At 46.7% G+C, this 14,270-nt stretch overlaps 1 long non-coding RNA gene across 6 annotated transcripts in view; it reads right to left on the bottom strand.

Moving 5' to 3' along the window:
- Nucleotides 1-2,616, bottom strand: part of LOC310744257 — a 40,597-nt gene extending 37,981 nt beyond the window's left edge. For all 6 annotated transcript variants that reach the window (XR_014539457.1, XR_014539458.1, XR_014539459.1 and 3 more), the window contains exons 1-2: nt 2,141-2,616; nt 1,436-1,527 (exon numbers count right to left, since the gene is read on the bottom strand). This is a non-coding gene — a long non-coding RNA (uncharacterized lncRNA). The remainder of the gene's footprint in view (nt 1-1,435; nt 1,528-2,140) is intronic.
- Nucleotides 2,617-14,270: the final 11,654 nt, after the last annotated feature.

The following is a 14,270-nucleotide window of genomic DNA, read 5'->3' as shown; positions in this document are numbered from 1 at the left end:
TACCCCCCACAAAAATTTATAATTTGGAAAACAATTGGATTATATTATATGTATTGTTATAATTTGGACTAACTGATTTGATGTGTTTAATTTGGAAATATGAAACTTAATAAAAATTATTTAAAAAAAACAAAAAAAAAACAATTGTGGTCCTGAGGCTTAGCATTTTTTTTTTTAAAGAAAACCCTCGCAGATCATAAAAACATAGAATTGGAGAGTTGGAAGGGAGGGTCATTTAGTGCAATCACCTGCAATGCAGAAATTGAAATTGAAATACTTTATTGTCACTTGTACAACTTGTATACAGCGAGATTACACGAGCACCCCCCACTCTTAGTCTTAATTCCCCTCGTTTACTGATGCACACCCACCAAACCAATATTTTTGGGGTTGGGGCCAACCCCCCACAATGTCCCAAAAGTGCAGAGACAAAACACAAAGTTGAGTGTGGTGGAGCTATAATGGCCAATTCCTCCTCCTCTTGCCACGGAGAGGAAGGAGGGTCAAATTAGCCTCTCGCTGGTGGCACTGCCAGGAGGTGGAGAAGGAGAAGTCACCGGCCATTGAAGCCACATGGCTGCCACATTTGGCTCCGCCCCTGGCTCCTCCCAACATCTCCCAATTGCCCTCACAAGCTGGCGCCTTGGCAAGCAAATAACACTAATGCAGTGGCACCTTGGTTCTCAAACTTGGTCCGTTCCGGAAGTCTGTTACAAAACCAAAGCGTTCCAAAACCAAGGCGCGCTTTCCCATAGAAACTAATGCAAAATGGATTAATCCGTTGCAGACTTTTAAAAACAACCCCTAAAACAGCAATTTAACACAAATTTTACTATCTAATGAGACCATTGATCTATACAATGAAAGCAATTATCAATGTACTGTACTATAAAATAAATAAGACAGTATTGTAGATGATAAAAATTAAAATTATTTTTTCATCTTACCTGCACTGATGATCGTCATTGTTTGGATGGGGGGCTTTGATCCATTTCCGCAGTCACACAATCAATCAATCAATCAATCAATCAGTAGTTGAGCTGGGTTCCAAACAGTCACGAAAACAAATTAACCGAGAAAGCCTCAAAAACAAAAAACGCAAAATAAATAGCAAAAACCAAAGCACCAGACTTAATGTGTTCTAGAAGTCCGTTTGACTTCCAAAATGTTCAAAAACCAAGGCACAGCTTCTGATTGGTGCAGGCGCCCTGGTAACAATAGCCAACAGCCGCACCAGATGTTCAACTTCCGAAAAACATAACACTTGCTTCTGGGTTTTCAGCATTTGGGAACCAAGGCGTTTGAGAACCAAGGTTACCACTGTATTGTAAAGTGGAATCTGTTCACATATTCAGCTGCTAGACATTGAGCGATCGACTGCAGAGAAATTGAGTGATATACATGCACAAGTGAATGAGACCTAAACGCGTCCTACCTTAGGAGCTGAAGCTATGAAAAGCCATGAATGAGGACTTAAAACAAATCATTTTAGGCACCTTTCGCTGCGGGTGTCATTGCCAGTTCAGCCTTGAAAAAGAATCCCAAATAGTCATTAGCCTACTTTAATGAAAACTGCCGGTGAAGGCTGCCACTTGTGTATTAAATCATTATTTTTTTCATAATTTGATACTAATCCAGTGTTCTGTTTTTTGAAAAAGAAGAAGAAAGAAGCAGCTATCATTACTCGGTGATTATATTTTATGCGTTCACAAATGTGCAGAATGACAAAGTATGTTTTCGTGCCAGATTCACTTGTTATGCCCTTGTGCTTTTGTAGTAGCAAAATGGCTTATAGTATCCTTTTCAGAAGGAATTAGAGCAATTGCATTTTTAAAAATAGCATTTCTGTCTAAGCAGCAACCGATAGTACTGCAGCCACGGCTTTCTACACAAAGGCTGGAGAAATATAATAATCTTAAATGGAAGAAGCAATAATACAATAGTGAGACATTCTGAGTAGCTGGGCTTAAGCTGCTGATTACTGAGGATGCTAATTTTGTGGCAGTGCCAGAATTTTATGTTAATGCTATTGAACAAAAGGCTAAAGCATTTTTTAATTTAAAATTACTGAACTATAAAATTGAAGTATTAGATTAGGTGGACAAAGCGAAATACGATGTCAAAAGTGCATTTCTGTCACCTTCGCTTGAGCTGAACTTTTGAAAGGCGGCGCCTCGTTGTTTTCAGTCAGAATTCTGCCCTTGCTGTTTTGAATGGTGCCCATCAAAGATGATTCGTATTCAGCTATCTGATCGAAAGCCTGCATATGGGTAACATTGTGTGACTCCACCCACATTTTATGGTGGGTAGCTTTGCGGCCCGTGGTGATCTGGCAGGGGATACGACATTGGCTGTCCTGCTGGCTCCTGGTCATGCCAAACAGTGGCGGAGGAAGCCGATCGGGCGTCTGGGGCGGCGAGTGTGCCCCACACCCAGGGGCAGGGCCAGCCTCCCATGGGGCCAGCAGGCGCAGGACGCTCCGTGGGGCCTCCGAGGAGTCTGCCTGCTTCCTCCCACTCAGCCGCCCTACAGCTGAGGGAGAGGCGGTGGGCGTCTGGGGCGGCGAGTGTGCCCCACACCCAGGGCCAGCCTCCCATGGGGCCAGGCAGGGCAGGACACTCCATGGGGCAGCACAGAGCCTGGGGGCGCCCAAGCCACCATGTCACTCCCAGGAGAGACACGTGGCTCAGGCGCACTGCAGACCCAGCGGTGAGTGCCACCCGCCATTTTGTTACCCCCTCAGTGGTGACATTTGGGGCGGACCACCCCCACCCCCACCGCCCCCTTCCTCTGCCCCTGGTGCCAGGGGCATGGGCCAAGCTGTCCTCTGGGAGCGGGCTTGGCTGACCAATCAGCACTGGCTGGGCATGCTCCTGGAGGTAATTTAGAGGGGGCCACAGCAAGGTGGCCACCCTCATCGGTTCTCCCGCCCTCCAGCCCTCTAATTTTGCTCTTGCTCTTGATATGACCTTGTTATGGACAATGTCGGCTGCTGTTTTCGGGGCTGAGCAGGAATTTTCCCCACTTGGCACATTGGCACAGGCCATTGGGTTTTCACCTGCCTCATAGCAATCACCACAACTTTGTGAGGTTGGGCATTGGGCAAGACTTTGGTTGGTTGGAGGGGAGGTTGTAGCCTCCGCCTGCCCCTCTTTGTTAAGGGCATCCTGTTAAATTGATCCGGGGAGACTGGCTTCTGTCCGGTGCCCAGACGGGGGCTAGGGCCATACCACTCCCACCAACAGGGACCCCTGGGGGGGGAGTACCCCTATTTGATGTGGGTCATAGTGCTGCCCCTAACAGTGGTTTACCCTTAGATGCTCTCCCAGCAGATGAGCAGGAATGATATAGTCTGGCTTCATCCAATGTGTATGCCAAACCGCTCACACCTGTAACCAATGATGTTGAGGGCTATTTGAACCCATAAACCAAACACCATTGTCCCTGTGTTTACTCATCGCCTAGGGAACTGCGGGTCACAGGGTCTTGGCAAATAAATGCCATCTCTACGTCACAGTAAGCACTTTACATATCTTGGTATAGGTGTGCTATAGAAATAACAAGTATATTAACAATCTGTGGGCTGGGAAAGTGGGAATATCATCCATTGATGTGGAGAACATGGTCCCATAGCCTACCACAGGTACACCAAATGTGAAAGATGGTGGGATTATCCACAAGCAGGCCTCCTTAAATTTATTCTGAATGTTCTCTGTTTCTCTTGATTTCTTACAATTCTGATAAGACCATGAAACTTTCATAATTATACCCTCCAACGTTTCTCAGATGAAAATAGGACAGTCTGTTCTACATCAGGAAGCTTCTCCTGCGTTTGATCTCTCTGCACACATCTACATTGGTCACCTTGAGCCAAATGCAGCCTCTCCACCTCACCTATCTCACAATATTGTTGTAAAGAAAAAAAATATGAAAGGGATCATATACGATACCTTCAACGGATAAATAGAATGAAATAAAATTTTAGCTGTAAGCTGTCTTGAGTAAGGGAAATAATAATAATAATAATAATAATAATAATAATAATAATAGAAACCGTGAGAATGATCAGGAACATACTAGAGACTAAATCCTATTGAACTCAGTGGGGTTTACTTCTGAGTAAAAATGCTTAGGATTATAGTGTAAGACTGCACAGTCTTTACCCAGTTATCTGGGAGTAAGCTCCAGTGGGACTTACTTCAGAGTAGACATGTAAAGGCTTGCAGTGTAAAGCTGAATTTAGAATTAAGGAATAAACACACCACACATTTCCTTAAAAAATTGTTGACTTCTGAATCATGGGAATTATTAGGGCTGCCATATCCAAAATACTGCAGTTGGCAGAAATTGGGAAAATGTCCAGGAAAATCTGGACCTATGGTTGCCTTTGTCAGCAGTGCCATTTTTGTCATTTTCCCATAAAAATAGCTCCAAAACTGCATTTATTTATTTTTTTGTGATTTTACCCAAAAAGCTCAACAACTTTTCTGTCCGGATTTTCACTGTTTGAAATATGGCAACCTTAGGCTATGTAGAAATCCAGACCATTCATTCATGCCCTATTGGGACTGGCCAGTTGGTTTCTCTCTTACTTCATTGGTTTAGCAAAATCTTTTTTCAATGGCTTTCATACCTACCAGACACTTGATAGTACTACTGCACATAAAGTTGTAACATCATATTTGAAGATACAATTTCCCCCTGGCTTTCTGTTTCAAAGCTAATGGAATGGTTTTTTTTTTGGTTTTTTTTAAATCATACTTCCATTCTCTTTCCCTTCTCCCTTGAGATCCAAATGAACAAAGGACCTCTGAAATGAGCTCGATACATGTTGCATCCCAAGAGCTAGTGTCAGATGTAGAGGTTTAGATGTAATTAAATTAGCCAGCACAAAGATAAAGGATGCAGAACGGAACTGGTGGCATTTATATCAAGAACAGGGTGGCTCCTCTCTTATGTATTAGCAAAGGTAGAACACGCCCCGCTTTGATGAATTCTTGCAGTTCATTAAAACACAGTTGCATTGAATGTTAACCTGTGCAAAGCAGGTCATTGGGCCAAGAAGAAACCAGAGCCGTCTTTCCCATAGGGCTTAGTGGTGCGTCGCACCAGGGCGCCGGCCTCTCAGGGGCGCCCCAGCAAGTCAGGGAGCTGCACGGCTTTGCTGGTGGCCTTCTCTTTCCCTGCATGCCCACCAGCTGCGCCATGCCAACCATAAGGCTGGCGGGCGCACAGCTTCCCTCCTAAGTCTCTGCAGGGAACGCTCTCCTCCCGAGGAGGCCTGGGAGGGGTGCAACTTCACTCCCAAGCCTCTGCAAGGATCGCTGTCCCACAGCGTCATTGGGGAGAGTTGCACCCCCCCCCCTGGATGGCTGGTAGTGCGTAGCTACAGCCACCCCAACACCATCCATGGTAATTTGGGGGCGCTGGGCAGATATTTGCACCCTGGCGCCACATCTGCTAAAGACGGCCCTGGAAGACACTCAGCATCATTTTGCTTTGGAGTGAGTAGCTTAAAGTGCTTGAGGTGGCCGAAGTTAAGACATCAACATGGTAAATCAGTCTTTTTTGAGAAATGCACTATATTCTGATCCATCTCTGATAATACCCAGTTCCCAGTCACTGCAGCACTAAACATCCCTGGTGTAGCCCGATGCTGCTGATGTTGCTGAGACTCATATATTCTTATTCTTATTTATTAAATATGTATACTCAGTCAGATGGGCAGCGTAAATAATAATAATGACTTATCGTCATCATCATGATTACTACCGTTCATCTGAAGATCATGGGGTTGTTCACAACACAAAGATACAAAATGAGAACACAAAATACGTAATAAGAACCAGAACCAAAACAAAACCAATAAGCCCCACTCACAAACAAATTTCAAAAGGACACATGTTAGCAATTAGTAAGACACATTTCACTCTTATATGACACTGTCCATAAATTTTGGTGGCTCCTTTGTTAAATGTCCTGATTCAGTAAAGGATAGTAAAGCTCACCTGTCGAGGAAGTGTCCAGGTTTTCTTAATGGAAATATTCATGGAAGGCTTGATTGCTGGATAAATATATGGTTTAGAGGAGGTGTCCATTAAAATCTCCATTCAAATATGTTCCCCCTCACGAATATCATCAAGCCTAGGGAATCCCCACCAGGGATCACAGAGACAGTGAGAAAATGAGGAATTCACAGCATCCTGTAGTCAATCAGATGGCAGAGCAATATTGGCTGGGCAGAAAAGAGACATGAATGAGTGTGCTGGTCCCGAGGGTTAACCGTGTGGTGAGGTCCGAGTCCAGTCCAAGTTCGAGGAGGCTGTCCGTCAAAGCTGAAGTGGGGTCCAAGGCAGGGAGTCGGGTGAGGTCAGGAACTCTGGCAGAAGAGCAGGACAGGGTGCAGGCAGGAACAGGCTACCAACAATGTTGCTCCCGCAACCTGGGACTAGGGCTGGCTGGCTTTTATCTGCCCCGAGGCATAGGGCGGCCCCGGTCCACAGGTGACTTGCCTCTCCTGGCCTGGAGGCGAGCACTCCTCCTGTGGGAACTTAGTTCCCTCCGCCTCTCTGCCCTGAGCCTCTGCAGCTCAGGAGAGGCTGGAGGGTTACCGGACCCAGAGGCAACCTCAGCTTCCCCTGACGGGGGTGAGAGTGGAGCACATGCAGGCAATGGGTCCTCCATCACCTCAGGAGCCAGAGCAGACTCAGCTGGTGCCTGCACCTGAGGATCCAGCACAGGTGAGGACCCTTCAGGCTCAGGCCCCACCCCCGGCTCAGCTGGTTCTGGAGGCGGGGACTCCTATGCAGGCTGGGATTCCTCAGGTTCAGCCTCCGAGTCCAAATCCCAGGCCATCACAATGAGTGGCATCACAGACATTGCATCTGCAGCCCCACCAGTTATGCCAGCCAAGATGGAAGGCAGAGTGGGCAGGCAAAACCCTGGAGCTGGCTTACTGACCAGGCCCACGTTGGTCCTCATGTTGCCGAGTGTTGGCAATGGAGGTGATCCAGTGGATCCTGAGCTGATCCAGCCCCTCCCCACCCACAGAACACTCCATTTGGGGGCTTTTCATGGACTATCACTGGCAGGAATCCTGCTGGCAGTACTTCTGCCCACCTGTACTTCCAGCAAGCAAAACAGGCAGCTCCATGCTGATGGAGTGACGTTGGAATCCCTCCATGGACAGAGGCTGGCAGAGATGGGTGGAGGGAGGCCTCTGGTGGATCAGTGGTTCGGATTGCAGTCTATGCTAGATGATGGCATGCTCTCTATTCATGGACACCAAAATGCAAATAGACTGATTTCCCATCCATTACTTTGAAGCTCCATCTGGAAATGTGTCCGGTCCCACCTAGCTGTAGCTTCTTTTTGGGATACTGCCAGGGAGATAAGATCCATCTGAGCTCCCAAGCTCGGTGCCGGACGATCCATCGACCTCCCGTAGTCACGCAGTATCAGCAATTTAGCGACACTAAGCCTCTGGCTTAGTGCACACTCTTAACAGCAGAATTCACACAGCAAGAAGTTGCACAGCATGAGAGCAGAACATGCATATTTACAGTTTATTTGGCGTTGGTCAGAACAAAGAAAACATGACCGTCTGCTCCGACTGCTCAGGCAAAACAGAAAGAAAACGAAAGGAACATATAGCATAAACATCCTGTGAGACAGGAACTTACGCAGGCTGTGACACAAACATCCTGCTCCCTTTTAAGGTGGAACGGAAATATCCTAACATCCTCCCCCTTTCCGTGTAACCTGTAGTACCTGTGGTTCAACCCAATTGCAACCATTGTACGTAAACCTTAAGTTGTTCTCTGTTAACAACCTTAGACAACAGATCAGCAGGAATTTCATTTCCTGGCATGTAGGACACTTGAATGAGTCCTTTCTGAATACACTCTCTTGCTCGATGTAGCTTAATCTGCAAGTACTTGGTCCTTTGCTTGCAACTCTCCGAGTTCAGCAAAGCCAAACAAGATCTATTGTCTTGATACACTTGTATAGGACATTTCACAGAAACCCCAATGTCCTTAAACAGTTGCATCAACCATTCACAATCCATGAGTGAAAATGACAGAGCATTGAGTTCTGCTTCACAGGAACTTAGGCTAACTGTCGTCTGCTTTTTGCACAACCAGTCAAACAGGCAGTGGTTGTACATGTAGCATACTCCAGACGTGCTTGTACCATCCGTGGTGTCACTTCCAAAACTTGCATCTGCAAAGATTTCAAGACCTCCAGTCTTCTGACTGGTGAACCTCAGCCTGTAGTGCATAGTCCCTTTCAAATACCGGGCTATGCGCTTCAGAGCTTTCCAATCCTGAACAGTAGGATTGTTAGCATGTCTGCTAAGCAGGTTAGTGCTTACAGCAATGTCAGGTCTTGAACATCTAGCAATGAAATTCAACTTGCCTAGAATGCATCTGTACAGCGTTGTGTCAGAAAACGCTTCAGCAGTACTGTCTACCTGGTAACCTGTCACCATCGGTGTGTCTGCTGGGTTTGCATCAACCAAATTCAACCTGGTTAATACATCAGCAATTTTCTGTGTTTGGTGTACCAGAAAATTACCTGCTTGGTCCCTCTCCACCTGCAGAGAAAGATAGTTGGATACCTCACCAAGATCCTTCATGTCAAAGTGCTCCTTCAGCTGAGCTAGGGTGCTTTGGTAGAAAGCCTGATTCTTCCAAAACATCAGAAGATCATCAGCAAAACATAAACAATACAGTTTGTTTTGCCCCTCCTCCTTGACAAACACACACGGATCAGCTTTGCCCTGGTTAAAACCTAGAGAAAGCAACGTTTCAGTGAGTTTTGTGTTCCAACACCTGGCACTCTGCTTGAGACCATATAAGGATTTCCGCAGTTTACAGACCATTTCCTTCTGTATCTGCATCCCGTCAGGTGGAAGCATGTACAGCTCCTCCTCCAAAATCCCGTACAAAAAAGCTGTATTTATGTCATGATGGGAAACATGCAGTTTCTCCTCCGCAGCGATCTTGAGCATCAGCCGAATGCTCTCATATTTGACCGTGGGTGAGTAGGTCTCGTGGTAATCCTGCCCTAGTACCTGTGAAAAACCTCTGGCAACCAATCTGGCTTTGTGTCTGACAACTTTGCCATTTTGGTCTGTCTTGGCCTTGAAGACCCATTTGCTGCCAACCAGTCTCATCCCTGGGACTACCGGTACCAGCTCCCAAGTCTGGTTCCTGTTCAAGGAATCAACTTCAGCCTTCATGGCATTAAGCCAAGGCTCAGCATCTTTAGAGGTTAACTCCTGGACCTCTTTGAAGCTTGAAGGTTCCCACACCTTCTCTGAGCTACTAAGAACAGCAGTTGCCGTCTTAGCAAACTCATCAGCAAATCTCTTTGGAGGTTTGCCTTTGGTCGCCCTTTCAGACCTGCGAACTAGACGCAAGTCTTCTGGACTCATCTCCTCCTTCTTAGGAGAAAAGTGACCAATGGTGAACAGTGGTTCTTCCAGTTCATTGTCAGACGCATCAGATGGTCTGACTGAGGCCTTTGCGCTCTTGTAGTCTGCTGTGTCATCACTGTCACTGACAGCAGCAGCAGCGCCGCCCACTGAACTGGAATCCGAACTCTGATCATCATCATCATCATCATCATCCTCAGTTTCCTCAGCTTTCTCAGCATGATCTGCTTTCTTCACATCACCTTCATCCTCCTCTGGGTAACTCTGGAAAATTCCCACATTTTCCCCCCACTTAGGATTGTACTCAACACTCCTTGTGAACTTTATGGATTTAGAGTTAGTCATCCATACTCTGTATGCACCTTTTTCGTACCCCATGAACAAACTATGTGCCCCACGCTTCCCAAGCTTGTTGCTTTGTGGGGTGTGTACCCACATGTCAGAACCAAAGATTCTCAAGTGCTTGGTGTTAGGTTTCTTACCAAACATTTTCTCATAGGGAGTGCAGCCAATAGGTGATGACAGTCTGCGATTAAAAGTGTAAACAAAATTCGAGAGAGCCTCCCCCCAAAACTTCTCAGGGAGGTTGGCATCATGCAACAAGGTTTTTATTCCTTGCAGCAACGTTTGATTTGCTCTCTCCGCAAGCCCATTCATCCATGGCGATCTAGGCGTTGACAAGTCATGCTGGATTCCCTTCTCAGTCAGGAAAGCTTCAAACTGCTGAGAAGTGAACTCCCCGCCCCGATCAGTAAACAGACAGCCAATACGTTTACCATGAGCATTCTCCAACCAAGCACAGAATGCCTTGAACCTAGGAAATGCTTGCGATTTCTGCTCGAGCATAAACACATGAATGTACCTGGAAAAAGAATCAATTAGAACCATGAAGTACCTTGCTCCTCCCAAAGAGGGCGCTAGAGGCCCAACCAGGTCTGCGTGAACTAGCTGGTAGGGTTTGGAAGCCTGCCTGCTAGACTCCTTGCCTTTTGGAGCAACCTTCACCTTGTTCTCTGCACAAGATACACATTTCATGTGAAATTTACAAGGTTTGATGTCCAAACCTTCAACCAACTCAGGCATCTTGGCTAGCGCTTGCCAAGAGAGGTGACAAAATCTTCGATGTGCATCATGAATGCATCCTGCATGAAGAACCTTGTTAGTTTGTGCAACACAACAAGTATCAGCATTAGATATAACAGCATTGTCCTCATAAGTTAGACAGAACAAACCATCCATCAACTTTGCATGCAAAAAGTCCTCTTTGCCTTTTCTGATGACACAGACATTCCTCTTGAAGGAAATCTCAAAACCACGCCGATTTAGCTGTGGGACACTAAGCAAATTGTCCACAGCTCCTGGAACAAAAAGAACATTACTAATTGTAGTATGCAGACTTTCAAGTTTCACAGTCCCAACTCCTGTAGCTTGCAAAGTCCTTCCATCAGCCAACTGGACCTCTCCATCTTGAGGTGTGAAGGAGACAAACAGATGGCGGTCTTTGGTGAGATGGCGCGTGGCCGCAGAGTCAACAATAAACCTGGCCTTCCCCTTCGAAGCAGATTTGCTGGCAAACAAAACCTTGTTTTCCACCAGCGTGGGCTTTTGCAGCTTGCCCCCCTGCTCCTGGCCATCAGACTTGCCTTTAGCCTTTGGTGAAGCTGTGCCAGCAAACAAAGCCTTGTTTTCCACTGGCGTGGGCCTTTCACCCCCCTTCTGTTTCGGGCCATCTGCAGGCTTTTTCCTTTGTTTACTTCTGGCCTTCCGGCCTCTGCAAAGTTGACCTTGGCTCCCATGGGAAACAGAGCTCTCAGCTGCCGACTCCTTGGCTCCCCCTGGAGGCTGGAATGCTGCCTGGGATGACATCACAGTCAGCTCCCCCTGCAGCTTGCAACCGGTGCCCTCGGCATCCCTGCATTCACTAGCATTCTGGGAAACAGCCTGGACCTCCGATGCAGTCAAACTCTGGGCTGGGATGACTGGCAGATGGGCTATCTTCAAAGCATTCCACATCTGACGCGCAGTCGTGTTGCCAGCTAGCGTAGCAATTTCCTCCAGTGAGACGGACAAGACTATTACGTCTATGGCTCTCGAATTCTGAGCCTCCCATCTCCCTGTCAGAGGAACTGGAGGGGCTTCAGACACAGTATGCCACACTCCAAACTGGTGCAATAAACTCTCACACCATTTTGCCCAGGTCTCATAATTGTCCCGATTTAATTTTGGGCACTCAGCAGCTTCAGAGGCTTGGAAAAACTCCATTCCAGCTCTTAACGTCAGCCGTGAGCCTTCTTCACTTCAAAGACTCCTTATCTTGGCTCTCATAAATCACGAAGCCTGCTTGGCTCGGCTCCCAGGCCAATTAGGCCAGCCGGACATCAAAGATGCTGCCGCGGCTACAGAAAAGCCTCTGCTTTCGCTTTTCCCACACATACCTCAGCAGTCTGTCGCAGTCTTACTCTCCTGCAAGTGCCGTGAATCTGGGCCCGAAACCTGTTTTTGGGATACTGCCAGGGAGATAAGATCCATCTGAGCTCCCAAGCTCGGTGCCGGACGATCCATCGACCTCCCGTAGTCACGCAGTATCAGCAATTTAGCGACACTAAGCCTCTGGCTTAGTGCACACTCTTAACAGCAGAATTCACACAGCAAGAAGTTGCACAGCATGAGAGCAGAACATGCATATTTACAGTTTATTTGGCGTTGGTCAGAACAAAGAAAACATGACCGTCTGCTCCGACTGCTCAGGCAAAACAGAAAGAAAACGAAAGGAACATATAGCATAAACATCCTGTGAGACAGGAACTTACGCAGGCTGTGACACAAACATCCTGCTCCCTTTTAAGGTGGAACGGAAATATCCTAACACTTCTTACAGGTGTCTTGAGTTGCAGTTATCTGTGATAAAGTAAGTCCAGAACTACAATTACCAATGTATAGAGCAGAGGTGGGAAACCCTCTAGATGTTGTTGGAGTCCCATCAGCCTCAGCTAGTGTTGGCAAAAGATAAGGATGATGGGAGCTGTAGTCCAACAACACCTGGTTCCCAATCCCTGCTATAGAACATTTCTGAATTAGTGAAGACCTGTACTGAGAGAGAGAGGGGGTGGATAATCAAGGATACGAAAGAACGTATAGAATTAGAGAAGGGCTTTAAACCTTATTCCTTTATAATGAAATATTTCACTTCAGCTGGATCAGCAGTTTACCTTCAGACAAGGGCAGGGGGTAGTTTAAATTATCTGGGTTCATGAATATGTGAAAGACTGGAGCCATTCTTTTCATCCTAGTGAAACATTTACAGTGCCCCCAGAAAACATATTCTTGTTAAATGAGATCAAGGGAAAATTGGTGTCAGGCCTTTAAACCCAGCTGAGCTTCCCCAGCTGAAACGGCAAATAGCTCCAGCTGGACTGCGAATGAACTTCGGGTCATCAGCTGACAGTACAATGCCACGCCAAGCTCGACGGGCTATTTCGTAAATTACTCGGTTCCTAAGCATGAATATAGACTAGGCTCCTCCTTCCCAGAAAGAACACCCTACATAACAAGGGAAAGCCCAGTCTGGCCCAAGAGGAAAAGCTGCAGAGAACTTGCTTGCTTGCTTGTTTTGGCCCCATGACAAAGGCCTTTGCTGCAACTGCCCTGGAACTGCAGCGCTATTTTTCAAGAAAAAGAGGTTCTGGAAGTCATCAAGAACGAACGCCTCCCTTGTTGTCTTACAATGGCAATAGTGCCCATCTGAGAGGTGCTGTAACTTCCGACTGAAGGAAGTCCTACCTGGGAGTGCTGAAGAAGAAGATGAAGAAGAGTTTGGATTTGATATCCTGCTTTATCACTACCCAAAGGAGTCTCAAAGCGGCTAACATTCTCCTTTCCCTTCCTCCACCACAAGAAACACTCTGTGAGGTAAGTGAGGCTGAGAGACTTCAGAGAAGTGTGACTAGCCCAAGGTCACCCAGCAGCTGCATGTGGAGGAGCGGAGATGCGAACCCGGTTCCCCAGATTACGAATCTACCGCTCTTAACCACTACACCACACGCAACAAAGCTCTGGCCTCTGCCACTTGGTCCAACAAGACATGCTGTTCATTGTTAAAGTAAGAGTAGCGAAAACACAGCTAAGATGCTCAAATCATATATATGACTGACACTCTTCTTTGGAAATTAAACCAATGTCCAGACTTTAACATTCAAAAACTTTACTTGCAGAAACTTGCAGTTATAGATCATGGGTAGGCAAACTAAGGCCCGGGGGCCAGATCCGGCCCAATTGCCTTCTAAATCCGGCCTGTGGACGCTCCGGGAATCAGTCTGTTTTTACATGAGTAGCTATTTGGGGATTAAAGGCTGGTAATGAATGGAGAGGCATGAATGAATGTGCCTGTTGGTGTTCTTCATAGATATTGGCTGGTGTACGCCTGTGGGAGATTAAAAACAGTGTTTGTATGTGTATGAATATGATATGTGAAAGGAAACAAGTGGATATTTATGAATAGATGAAGACTGTGACAGTGGGCAGGATGAAGTTAGTGGATGAAGTCTCCAGGCTGAAGCCAGTGGAGGCAGCTGGGTGATGTTGTTGGATGGTAGTCTCTGTCAGGAGATCAGCCTACACTTGAATAGGACCCTGGCAGAGACACATGCCCGACTGGCATGTTCTCTCCCTCCTGGTCGATCATTTGGGAGCTTCATAAGCTTTCTTCAGCCCGAACATCACAGCGACTGATGCCAACCGACACCGGCACACTTAGGGACCCTCAGAGTTTGCGCAGTTGCATAACAGCAGCTCAGCATTTTGGCTAATCTGCTTTATTTACGGGAGGGACGCG

This window comes from Podarcis filfolensis, assembly GCF_964270895.1.
Source record: "Podarcis filfolensis genome assembly, chromosome: 10".
NCBI lineage: Eukaryota > Metazoa > Chordata > Lepidosauria > Squamata > Lacertidae > Podarcis > Podarcis filfolensis.
This window is presented reverse-complemented; position numbering and strand designations above follow the sequence as displayed.